Consider the following 12,764-nt stretch of genomic DNA (forward strand, 5'->3'; position numbering starts at 1 on the left):
TATCTTTATCCTTTTTTTATTTGACATCTAAGCACTTTACACTGATAACAATTACTCTCTCTTTCCTTGGGTTCTGTTACATTCCTTTTAGTAGACTGTATTATTTGCTCAAAATTTTCTCCTCTTCCAGACCTGCCATGGTCCACTCTGAGCTGAGTATTCGTCCCTGTCCCCATTTACTTTGGGCGTGGCTATGGGACTTGCATTGACCAATGACATGTGAATGGAATTGACAATATGGTTAGTTCCAAAAAGAGACTTTCGCCCTAGCTGGTTTGGCTCAGTGGCTAGAGCGTTGGCCAGCAGACTGAAGGGTCCCAGGTTTGATTCCGGTCAAGGGCACATACCCGGGTTGCGGGTTCAATTCCCAGTGTGGGGCGTGCAGGAGGCAGCCAATCAATGATTCTCTCTCATCATTGATGTTTTTAATTTCTCTCTCCCTCTTCCTTCCTCTCTGAAATCAATAAAAATATATTTTTAAATGTTTTTAAACAAAAAGAGACTTTTCTATTGGCCCTCTGGCACTCCTGAACTCTAGCCCTCAGCCATACGAAGCAAGTTCCCAAGGCAGCTACTGTCCATCAGCCAAGTCCCAGAATGAGAAACTCAGGGAGCCAACCTGAGCACGGTTCATAGCCTGGAACTGAGCTATGCCACAGAGCATGTTAGAGAAAACATGGCTGATGCAAAAGGACTCAAATCCAACTTCCAGGGATAAAAATGAAAATGTCTGAGATGAGTAACAGAACATTAGACACTGAAAAACAAAAGATCAGTGAGCCTCAAGACATAATAGAAACTATACAAACTGAAACACAAAAAGAAAATGACCAGAGCATTAGTGAGCTGTGAGACAACTAGGACTCTGAAGGAGAAAATAGTGAGAAAGCTACAAAAATATTTGAAGAAATAACGACCAAAATTTTTCCAAATTTTAGGAAAATTGTAAGTCCACAGAACAAACCCTAAACACAAGAAATAAGAAAAATCAAGACACATTGCATTAAAACATCAAGTGCTTAGGAGTATATTTATGTAAAATTCATACATAGAAAACTAGAAGACATTGCTGAGAGGAATTGAAGAATACCAAAATAAATGGGTGGGGAGACATAATATTGTTAAGCTGTCAACTCTTCCCAAAATGATTGATAGATTCAACATAATTCCAATAAAAACCCCAGACTTTATTTTGCAGAAATTGACAAGCTGATTTTAAAATTTATGTGGAAGTTCAAAGGACCTAGAATAGTCAAACAGTTTGGAAAAAGAATAACAAAGTGGGAGAACTTATATAACTTGAAGATTTATTATAAGTACGATAATCAATACAATGTGATATTGCTATAGGATAGGTGTATGCACACATGTAACTAAACAGACCAGAAATAGACTCAAAGACTGGCCAATAAGACATGACAACATATTCAATCATTAGTCATCAGATAAATGCAAATTAAATCCACAATTAGGTCCTACCACACATCTACTAGAATGACTGAAAATTAAAAATATTAAAATGCCAAGTAAGGTGAGACTATAGCAGATGGAAATCTCCTGTATTACAATGAGAGCATAAAATGGCATAAGCATTTTGGAAAGAAGTTAAGAAATTTTTCATAAACAAGCACATAACATTTGACCAAGCAATTCCACTGCTAGATATTTATCAATAAACATGAAAATATATATATACAAAAAGACTTGTACACAAGTTTTTATAGCTGCTTCATCCATAATAGTCCCAAACTAGAAATAACCCAAAATGTCCATCAACAAGGAAGTGGATAAACAACTGTGTTATATTCATACAGTGAAATTTTACCCCAAAATAGTAAGGAACACGTTCGCCAGGCCAGCATGGATCAGTGGTTGAGCGTCAACCTATGAACCAGGAGGTCACGGTATCGCTTCCCAGTCAGGGCACATGCCCAGGTTGCAGGCTCGATCCCCAGTGTGAGGCATGCAGGAGACAGCCGATCAATGATTCTCTCTCATCATTAATGTTTCTAGCTCTCTTTCCCTCTCCCTCTCTGAAATCAATAAAAATATTTTTTAAAAGGAACACGTTACCAATCCATGCAATAACATTGATGAAGCAAGATGTTAGAGTATATACTGTGCGATTCATTGATATGAAACTCCAGAATAAATGTAACTATTCTATGGTAATCGACATCAGATCAGCAGTTTCCTGGGGCAGGCAGGGCAGGAGAATATAACTCAGGGAGGGGCACAGGGGAAGTTTGAATATGATGGAAATGTCCCATACCTTGACTGGAGTGGGGGGTTACATGAATGTATACACTTGTCAAAACTGCACCAGAACTGCCTGCTGGCAGCATCTGATGGTGGCATCATTCTGGGGACTGTGCACTCAAAATGGGTGCACTGGCTGTATGTAGATTATACCTCGATGGGCTGATTTTTAAAAAGGACATAGAAAAGCACTCTAAATCTATCCCTGTCTCCTGGTTCTCTGCCTACAACTCTGGACAAGCCTTCTCAATCTTCTTTAGGAACTCTCCACCACTCTGCTTGCCCTTTGAAACACAGGCATTACCTGAGGGCCCAGCCTCAGTGCTCTCCTCCCTCACACAACCTAGTAATTACGCCACTCATTGCTAATGGTATAACTACCAGCTATTTGAAGAGCATTCTCCAGTCTGTACTTCGTGCACAGACATTTCCCCAGAGCCCCAGACAAGTATGTATATTCAAAGGCCTGATGAAAAACCTGTATCTCAAGCTCAGCATGTGTAATACTGAAATCAGTTGCCACATATAACTTTACACCTACCTTTTCTACTGGACCCTTTTTTTTAAAATATGTTTTTATTGATTTCAAAGAGAGAGAGAAATAGAAACATCAATGATAAGAGAGAATCATTGATCAGCTGCCTCCTGCACCCCTCTACTGGGGATCAAGCCCACAACCTAGGCATGTACCCTGACCGGGAATCAAACCCTGACCTCCTGGTTCATGGCCCAACGCTCAACCACTGAGCCACACCTGCTGGGCTCTACTGTTTTCCTCATATAAATCGATACACTGTGCCTGACACATAATAAATACTATACATATATTTGTTGTTGTTGTTGAATGAATGAAAGATGGAATCCCTAACAGCCAAAAGCTTCAATTCTCCATCTCCCTCCTACATCAATTAAGCACATGACTAACATGTTTTGTCTAGCCCTGCCGATCCCTCCCTTTGGGAGGCCAGAAAGATACAACCTCCTTCTAGGCTGGCTGTGTGACCAGGAGCAAATTCTCACCCTCTTGGGGCCTCAGAAACAATGGGAAAAGGCATGGGGTTTGGAATCAGATAGGAGCAGATTCAAGTCCTGCCGGCCATAATGTATATCTAATGTGCGGTTCTTACTCTTTGAACTCCACTTTCCCCATGTGTGAAGTCAGAAGACTAATATCTATGTCGGAAGACTGTTCTGAGTATTGCAGGAAATGTGACACTGCCTGGATGTTAGTTCCTCCTCTTGTTCCTCCCACATCCTTCCCTCTCCTCCCTTTCTCCTCCCACCTCTACTCACACCCCCTAAGGAGAGCGAGTGGGAATGAGCTGGGACTCATTCCTTGAATGACACCTTTTCAGAGGTCAGTCCTCAGTATTTCCAGATAAGGAAAGATGTCCTCCCCTTCCCCTGCCCTCAGCTCAAGGTCCCCGCCAGAGCTGTCTGCGATTGGTATTCCGGGCAGATGCAGCCCGCTGCCGAGGTGCTGTTATCTGCCGGGGCATCTGTCTGGGAAACCAGAAAAACTGTTGACAAAGTATATTTTTCCCTCCCCAGGTAAGCAGGAGAAATAATGGAATTCGAACCGGAATGACCATGAGATAAACCTCCTGCCCATGAGCTGTTTATCCCTGGCTGTTTTAAGGTAATGAAAAAACACTCCCTGTTGGGGAAGCAAATAGAACCACATGTTTCTGAACCAATCAATGAGCAGACAGCAAATGCACGGGGAGCAGGATCGGCACAGGCCGCCTCGCTCCCAGCGCCTCCCCACAGGCGAGGCTCCGGGACAGCTGGACCCCCGAAATCACGCACCCACAGGAAAGCACGCGGCCTCTCACTGTCAAGCCCTCAGGCTTCCAGGGGAGGCAGGAGGGCTCCCCTTTTTTCCTATATCCACAGTCCATGAATTCTACTTGATTTCCATTTCTTTCATGCTGCCCATGACACTGTCTCCCCAGGTCTTACTTCTCTGTTGTCCCTAAAATTAGGATGGTGGCGTGAACTAAGTGGCAGGAAATGTGGGAGAGTGGGTGCACTGAGGAGGCAGAACTGGGTGGGGGGAGGAAGGTCAGGATGCTGTAGAGATGTTCTATCGGCGTATGGAGCTCAGGAAAGGCCTGGGCAGGAGACATGGATTTATTTGGAAGTCATCAGAGTAGAGGTGGTAACCGAGCCATCAAATTACGTGGTTCACCCAAGAATGTGTGTAAAGTGGGAAGAGAAAGGAAGGGCCACAAAGAAAAATGGGAAGGAGAGGCAGGAGACTGACCATGGTGTCCGCACAGCCACCAAGAGGAGTAGGAGGAAGCGGAGAACCGTGGCTAAGGCTGCAGGAGCACAAGTTAAGGCCCAAGACGTATCCACACGGCTTTCCAACAAGATGGCCATTGGAAATCTTAGGGGAGCCGTTGCACAGAGCAGGCAGCAGGGAGACTACGAGTGGTCTTGCAGAGCTTGGGGAAGAGTGGGGGAGGGGTGTGGGGGTCAGCTCCTGGAACAGACCCCCAGCTCCCTGCTGTCTCAAGGAGATTATCTGTGTTCCCAGGAACCACCCAAATGAGTCACTGGGTCCCTTTTGGACATTTCCTTAATTCCAAGATCATGTATTTGACTAACCAACATCCCAGGCACTGTTGTAGGCATTGAGGATTAAAAGGTAACAAGACCTTCAGGTTATTCCAATACACCCTCAAATCTGAGAGCCTCTCATCTTCAAAACCGTTTAACACTCCCCATACCATCCCCACACACAATAGTCTTTTCCTTACAGAGCTTTGGGCAACCAAGGACAAAGACCAGCCACCCTAGAGTTTCTGACAATGACCAGCGCAAGGAAAGTCCAGGCCCTGGACTTCCTAGGCCACGTTGAGGCAAGGTTAGAGAAGCATGTGAGCCGAACCCTCAAGTGTGTAATAAACACCAACGATTTTCCCAAACATCCATCCCCACTTTTTCTGCTAATGAATGAATGAATGAAATTTCATTTGAGGTTACAGCATCTCCCCACACTTAATCCATAGCTCTACATAGAGCACAAGACCCAACAAAGCAACACATCCCCCTGGCCACAGCGATTGGTTCAGGGATAAGCACATGGTCCGAGCAGAGCCCAGAAGACAGAGGGAGATTTTTCTCAGACTTCGGGGTAAGAAGGAGGTGCTCTTTGCTATTGAATACGACTGGATACGAAGCTGGAGCTACTATGCTCATAGTCAACTGAGGAAGAAAGTGTGTCTACAAACAGAACCAACACAGAGGTAGAGTTGAGAGAAACCTGACCCCGGCGACATTTCTGAGAAGCCAGATCCAGCCCCCTCTGAAGGCAGCCTACTCCTGGACTTTTTCGTGGCATGAGCCAACAAAAACCCTTTTCACTTTGGCCAGTTTGGATGGAGTTTTCTGTCCCTTATACCTGGAGGAGTCCCAATTATGATGTAAGGCAGTGGGTTGAGTTATTTTCTTTGGAAAGTATGGACAACAAGTTACATAAGGCTACCTCCCCTCAAGACTGAGCTCCCTGGGGTTGGACGGTGTGTTATTTCTGGTGGTCGTGATAATAGGCACTCAGGGATTGTTTTAGAAATAAAAGGACAGGAGGGAGGCAAGAAAAAAGGGGGATGAGAAATAAGCAGACTCCTCCCAAGGAGGAGGGAACTGAGTTGCCTGGTCCCTCCGGTTTAGGGCAGATTAGACCCTGCAGGAGCCCAGCCGGAGCCCAGCAGGAGCCAAGGAGCAGGAAATGAGGGCACAGAGTTTCCAGCACCAGCCTACTCCAAAGGGACACTTACCAGAAAATTACCCAGGAATGGAAGTGCAGCCACAACCGGGTCATTACTTTCCCTACAAATATTTCTCCCTTTGGTGAGCAACAAGGGCCCGTCCAGCCAACTGTGTGGTGCCTCTGCTGAAATCACAGGCCAGGGGGGGATGTGTAATTGGCTTTCATCACATTGAAACCGGGCAGCACAGTGAGCCCGAGCTCTGTCTCCGGCCGGAGCACAGAAATGTGTTCTGCTTAATGTCAGGCCACGGGTGGGAAAGAGGGGGGAATGGAGAAGACGGAGGAAGAGGACCAGCCTTGCAGTCAGCTTCAGCCCTTCTGACGAGGCTACTGGGCTCAGCGCTTTGTCTGAATAGCCAGCAGGGATAGAAAGGGCGTCCGCCTCCGAACTTTGGGGGAAGAAGGCACCTGGGGCAGAAGAGAAACAGGAAGAGAGATAAAAAAGGGGGAGGGTTAGAAGGGAGAGCAAGAGTTCACCTTTAATGAAGTAAGTCAACTTACATATAAAAAGAAACAGTAGCTGACTAATATCTTTTTCCACCTGCTTGCCTATATAAACACTTGGAAAACCAACATAACATCAACCAGTTTATTAACTCATCACCTGGTATAGGTTTTTCAATTGTAATTTAATAATTTCAAAGATTAGAATGAAAAGGAACTTGAGAGTCATCCAAAGGAACACAGAGTATTCTTCCATGGACCTATGACTAATCTGCACTGGTGGGAGCGGGGGGGGGGGGGGGACGATTTAAAATGACTCAAACCCTTGGGAACTTTCTGGGTGATTTGGAAACCACCGTTCATCTCATTACTTCCAGGAATTCTCTATCCGGACTAGACTGCACCCCATCTACCTTTCCTTTATGCCCCTCTGTGAACTTTGTGTTCCCCATCCTGGCTCACCAACTTCAGGGGAGCAAGAGAGTTCCACATAGGATGAGGGAGACAGAACTCAGGGTCCTCAGGGTGGTCTCCCCAAGACCTCCAACAGCAATACTGCTGTGCATTCCCCAAGTGCTGCCTGGTTATGCATTTCCCCAAGCAAACTGTCCCCAAGATTCCGTGGACTTTGCCCTTGACTTACTCATTGCCATCCTATCTTGGGATCTTATCTTTGGATCTGGAGATCCAAAAAACCTCAGGGCCCTAGTCTGCTGGTCCTTGGGAAGTGCTGCCAGGCAGCCCGAGTCATGGAAAGAACAGTGAGTCACAGAGCTGGGTTCAGTCCCACCTCCCACCCACCAGTTTCTTGAGGCAGTGATGGAATGGAAACAGCGTGGGATTAGAGTTGGGAGGACCTAGCTGTCTCCGTTTTCCCTTGATTAAACTACCTAAATCTCAGGGAGCTCGTCTTGTAGTAGCCATTTTAAAGGTTTGCTGTGAGGATCACAAGAAATAATGTGCTTAGTGTGAAGCAAGCACTAAATAATTGGTTGATGTTGCTGTTGTTGTTATTGTTACTTGTGTGAGCTTTGGTAAGGCATTTCACCTCTCTGAACTTGTATGGAAAACTGGAAGTAATAAGGATGGTCACAAGGCTTATATATGTAAAGGACTATACAAGGATTATACATGTAATACCCATAAAGCACCTGGCACTGTGCCTGATACATAGCAGGCACTCAATGTTCAATTTCTTTCCCTTTCCTTCCCAGATGTCTCCCTACACAACCCATGATGAGAATTTCCTGGCTCCCTCAGGGCCAAGCTAGCCCAACTCTTAGCTAAAACGCAGAAGTATCTGTCCCTGGAAGTGTGTTTGTTTGTTTGTTTGTTTGTTTGTTTGTTTCAAACTGCTGCTCCTTGGAGCTGGCCACTTAAGCTGTCTGCCCACACCCAAGAAAGAAAACCTGGCAGGTAAGAGGCCTCCGTGGAGATGGCTAGGAGGGAAGCTGACAGATGCAGGACTCATCGTTCAGCACTAGGGGGAGCAAGAAGCTTGGGAACACGATGAGGACCACACCCAGAAACCTCAACTCCTGGTGCCCTAAAGGCTCAGATTCAGCAGATGGAGCTGGAAGAGAACGCTTAAGGAATGCTCAGAAAGGCCTTTGTGGAAACAAACGATGGGAGAAGATGCGTGGTCCCTGCCCAGAGAGCCCTCTCAGGCTTCTAGACTGTGACCTCCAGATCCCCTGCTGGAGGAGCCCAGCGGGAGCTCTAGGAGCAGGAAGTAGGGAAGACAGGCCAGGTCACTTTTCCCAGTCACTCTAAGTCTACATCTAGCTCACCCAGCATCTTACTAAATCTCAGTGAGTCACAGCCACAAGGAGCCTTAAAGAGCCCCAGGTTTTCAACCTCATGTTTAGCTGGAGGGCTGGGACCCAAGCAGGAAAGGAAGCCTGAGCAAGATCTCCCAAGTAGTTTATGGTAATCCCTCACAGAGTTCTCCACATACTTTTATGTCCATCGTCTCCCTTGTATAGTCACAACCACCTGGGGTTGTAAGCAGAGATTATTATTCCATTTCACAAAAGAGGAACTGAAGTTCAGGTAAGTACCCAGAGCTCTGCTCTTCCCTCCTGTTTTCATTTCTACCCTCTATTCCCTCCTCTCTTGCTTTCTTTCCCTTGTTTTAAAATGGGTCCAGTCTACATACTTAACCCCAGGAAGATTGCTACTCAGATCCAAGTATTCCATAAATCAAAATTTAAATATTTGTTGCAATCCCTATCTTCCTAACCACATCTAGCCTAGTGGAGAGATGATGGAGCACAGTAATTATGAAGGTGCATTTTGGAATCAGATCCGAGTAAAATTTTTTTAATTTTGTTTTTATTTATTTATTTTAGAGAGATTGGTTGATTGATTTGTTGTTCCACCTATTTATGCATTCATTGGTTGATTCTTGTATGGCTAGGGGCAGAAATAGAACATTGGCGACCAGCTATAATTGTAAGAAATATTAATCATGCTCTGTTAACCATAGTTTGTTCTGATTAAAGAAGGCATATTCTAACCTGGCTGGGAGTTGCACATGGGACCTGGGAGCTCACCTGGAAATGTGGCCCATGGCCCATACTCCCCATATGGGAGCTGCCTATTATCATTGAAAGATTAGCAACCTTGTTGCAGAAACCAGAGCTGCCAGCCCTTTGAAGACCTCCATCCCTTTGCAAATCTCCAGCCTGCATTACCTGTAAACTGCCCATTTGGCACACCCTCTTGCCTACTTCCCCATGTAATCTTTGTCCTTCTACCCAATATAACCGGTGTACCAGTTAATAATGTGGATTTTTTTCAATAGAAGGAGTTACACATATGTTGATATATATGCTATTTGATATGCTACTTTATTGAATTGACAATAAGCTTCAAAACTTCATATGTCAAATTTTCTGAAGGTGTTAACATCTTGGATATTTTTACACTTAAAAATGTTTAATTTCATGCCAAAAAAAGCATTTGCGGGAAATTGTAATTCATTATTTTGAAGAAAAGTGCTGCTGAATACTTCGGGAAGCTTATGGTGAACATGCTCCATCTCAAGATATTTGTGAACGCTGGTTTAAATGCTTTAAAAGTGATTATTTCGATGTGAAAGACAAAGAACGTCCAGGTCAACCGAAAAAGTTTTAAGACCAACAATTACAAGTATTACTGGATGAAGATGCGTGTCAAATTCAAAAACAACTTGCAGAAAGATTAAACGTTGCTCAGCAAACAATTTCTGATCATTTACAAGCAATGGGAAAGATTTTTAAAGGAAGGAAAATGGGTGCCACATCAACTGAAAGACAAATGGAAAACCTAAAAGTCATCAGTAAAATGTTGCTTCAATGGCATGAAAGAAAGTCTTTTTTGCACTGAATTGTGACTGGAGATGAAAAGTGGATTTATTTTGAGAATCCCTAACACACAAAATCATGGGTTGATCCAGATCAACCATCAACATCGACTGCAAGGCCAAATCGCTTTGGAAAGAAGACAATGCTCTGCGTTTGGTGGGATCAGGAAGGTGTTGTGTATTATGAGCTTCTAAAACCAGGTGAAACCGTTAATACTGATCACTACCGACAACAAGCAATCAATTTGAACCACGCTTTGATCATAAAACAACCAGAATGTGCCAGAAGACACAGGAAAGTAATTTTGCTTTGTGGTAACGCACCATCACACACTTCAAAACCAGTTAAAGACACGTTAAGAGATCTTGCCTGGGAAGTATTAACCCACCCGCCGTGTTCACCAGACCTTGCTCCTTCAGATTACCACTTGTTCCGATGGATGGCACACGCACTTTCTGAGCAGCACTTCAAAACATACGAAGAAGTGGAAAATGGGATCTCTGAATGGTCTGCCTCAAAACAAGAAATGGAATGAAGTGGGGATACTACTTTGAGAAGGTTTGTGTATGGCTTTGAATGCTTCTCCTCCCAAAACGCAGGTCCACCTGGCATCTCAGAATGTGAACTTGTTTGGAAATAGTAATGAGCTGCAGGTGTAATGAGTTAAGGGGAGGCCATACTAGATTAGTGTGAGCTCTAAATCCAACATGACTGTTGTCGGTACTCGAGTAAGAGGAGAAGGCATATGGAGACATCAAGACCCAGAGGGAAGAAGGCCGCGTGAGGACGGAAGCAGAGATTGGGACGATACAGCTAGAAGCCAGGGAACGCCAAGGATCGCCGGGAACCACCAGAAGCTGGGAGAGAGACAGGGAATGGGTCTTCCCTCAGAGCCCCGGAAGGAACCAACCTTGTCAATACCTTGATTTCAGACTTCTAATCTCTAGTTGGACAGGAATAACGTTTCTGTTGTTCTAAGCCAGTGGTCGGCAAACTCATTAGTCAACAGAGCCAACTATCAACAGGACAACGACTGAAATTTCTTTGGAGAGCCAAATTTTTTAAACTTAAACTTCTTCTAACGCCACTTCTTCAAAATAGACTCGCCCAGGCCGCGGTATTTTGTGGAAGAGCCACACTCAAGGGGCCAAAGAGCCGCATGTGGCTCGCGAGCCGCGGTTTGCCGACCACTGTTCTAAGCCACCCCCGTTTGTGGTCATCTGTTAGGGCAGCCCTAGGAAACGAACAGAACTCCAGGTATTTTTAATGCTTTTCCAGTCACTCCATCATTGCCTCCCCCACGCCAGCAATAACATGTATGGAACACCTAGGAAGCTGACCCGTCTGGAGAAAAATGGGTACAATCTATATAACCTTTAGCATTTCCTCCTGTTATTGCCTCACACACAGTAGGCGTTTAATAAATCTTTACTGGCAGGTTGACAACATAACAGATATAAAAATGGTACGCTGTTATACAAATGTCAGGTACTGTGAACGCACTTTTGACTGCTGTGTACGCCTTTGTACTCTAAGTGTATTTATACACTTTATATCCTGAAGAATCACAAAACTCAGAACTCTCTCCCAGGGCTCCAGCCCGAGGTCTCCTGAGGCCCACAGCGCTCCTCAGGAACGGCCGGCAGGGGTTTTGAATTAAAAGGAAAGTGTTGACACCAAGAAGGAATGTACCTGTCAAAAAGGACTCCTGGTGGTTAACTGGGTCCAAATTCATAATTGGGAGTCCAGCAGCCATTGTTCGCAGAGGCTCTCCCACTCGAAGCCGCAGACAGCAGCCATGCCTTCCCGGCGAGCGGCATTCCCGCGTCTGCGCGGCCTCCTAAAGAGGAGTTCCGGAAATAGCATTTCAACCAATGGGCTGAGACGTCTCCGCCCAGACTGTGCTGCTATGTCCTTATTTGTACTTTTACCTGCCAATCAGAGAGGCTCCGTAACAACCAATCAAAACGTGCAATCTTGTTGCCAGGTGAAACATTTTAGTCCTTATTTGCATAAAAACGGACCAATCAGAATCAGGCAGGCACTTTTTTTTTAAATTTCTTTATTGATTAAGGTGTTACCTATGTGTCCTTATTCCCCCATTACTCTCCCACCCCCCTCACTCATGCTCTCACCCCCCTGTTGTCTGTGTCCATTGGTTAGGCTTATATGCATGCATACAAGTTCTTTGATCTCTCCCCCTACCTTCCCTCTGAGGTTTGACGGTCTGATCGATGTTTCTCTGTCTCTGGATCTGTTTTTGTTCATCAGTTTATGTTGTTCATTAAATTCCATAAATGAGTGAGATCATGTGATATTTATCGTTCTCTGGCTTATTTCACTTAGCATAATGCTCTCCAGTTCCATCCATGCTGTTGCAAATGGTAAGAACTCCTTTTTTACCGCAGCGTAGTATTCCATTGTGTAGATGTACCACAGTTTTTTAATCCACCCATCTGCTGGTGGGCACTTAGGCTGATTCCAAATCTTAGCTATGGTGAATTGTGCAGGCAGCCTCACCTTTGTCTTAGACTGTAAATTTCATGAGGGCAGGGCTTCCTCTGCTTTGCATTTTATGCCCCTCCCCCCGCCAGGTTGCTTCTCCCTTAGAGGCTGCATTCCCTCTCCCTTTGCTGTTTGCAAACTACCTGAATAAAGACTCCCACCCCACCTCACCCACACCCCAAACTGGGGACTCCTGCTGGCATTGGGTTGGTGGCAGAGACCTTTTGTTGAAAAAAGCAATCTGAATACCCTCAGGATTCTGAATCCTACGAGGCAAAGATGACCTCATTCTTGCTGGGTCCTCCCACGCTCAGGAAAGGTCAGGAGGGAGTCCTGGGAGTCAGGGGAGCTGCTGATTGCTTTACAGGGAGTAAGCCACAGAGCACTGCAGCCTGGGAGTAGAATGGGTGGTGGTGGGTTAATAGCTACAA

General features: G+C 45.2%; 1 protein-coding gene across 1 annotated transcript in view; it reads left to right on the forward strand.

Moving 5' to 3' along the window:
• Positions 1–8,117: 8,117 nt before the first annotated feature.
• The window catches only part of CTTNBP2NL (CTTNBP2 N-terminal like), a 51,480-nt gene continuing 46,833 nt past the window's right edge, over positions 8,118–12,764 (forward strand). Inside the window, exon 1 of the mRNA XM_079761208.1 lies at positions 8,118–8,533. The gene's annotated coding sequence lies outside the window, so the exon portion shown is untranslated. The remainder of the gene's footprint in view (positions 8,534–12,764) is intronic.

Source organism: Cnephaeus nilssonii (genome assembly GCF_951640355.1).
Source record: "Cnephaeus nilssonii genome assembly, chromosome: 21".
NCBI classification, from domain to species: domain Eukaryota; kingdom Metazoa; phylum Chordata; class Mammalia; order Chiroptera; family Vespertilionidae; genus Cnephaeus; species Cnephaeus nilssonii.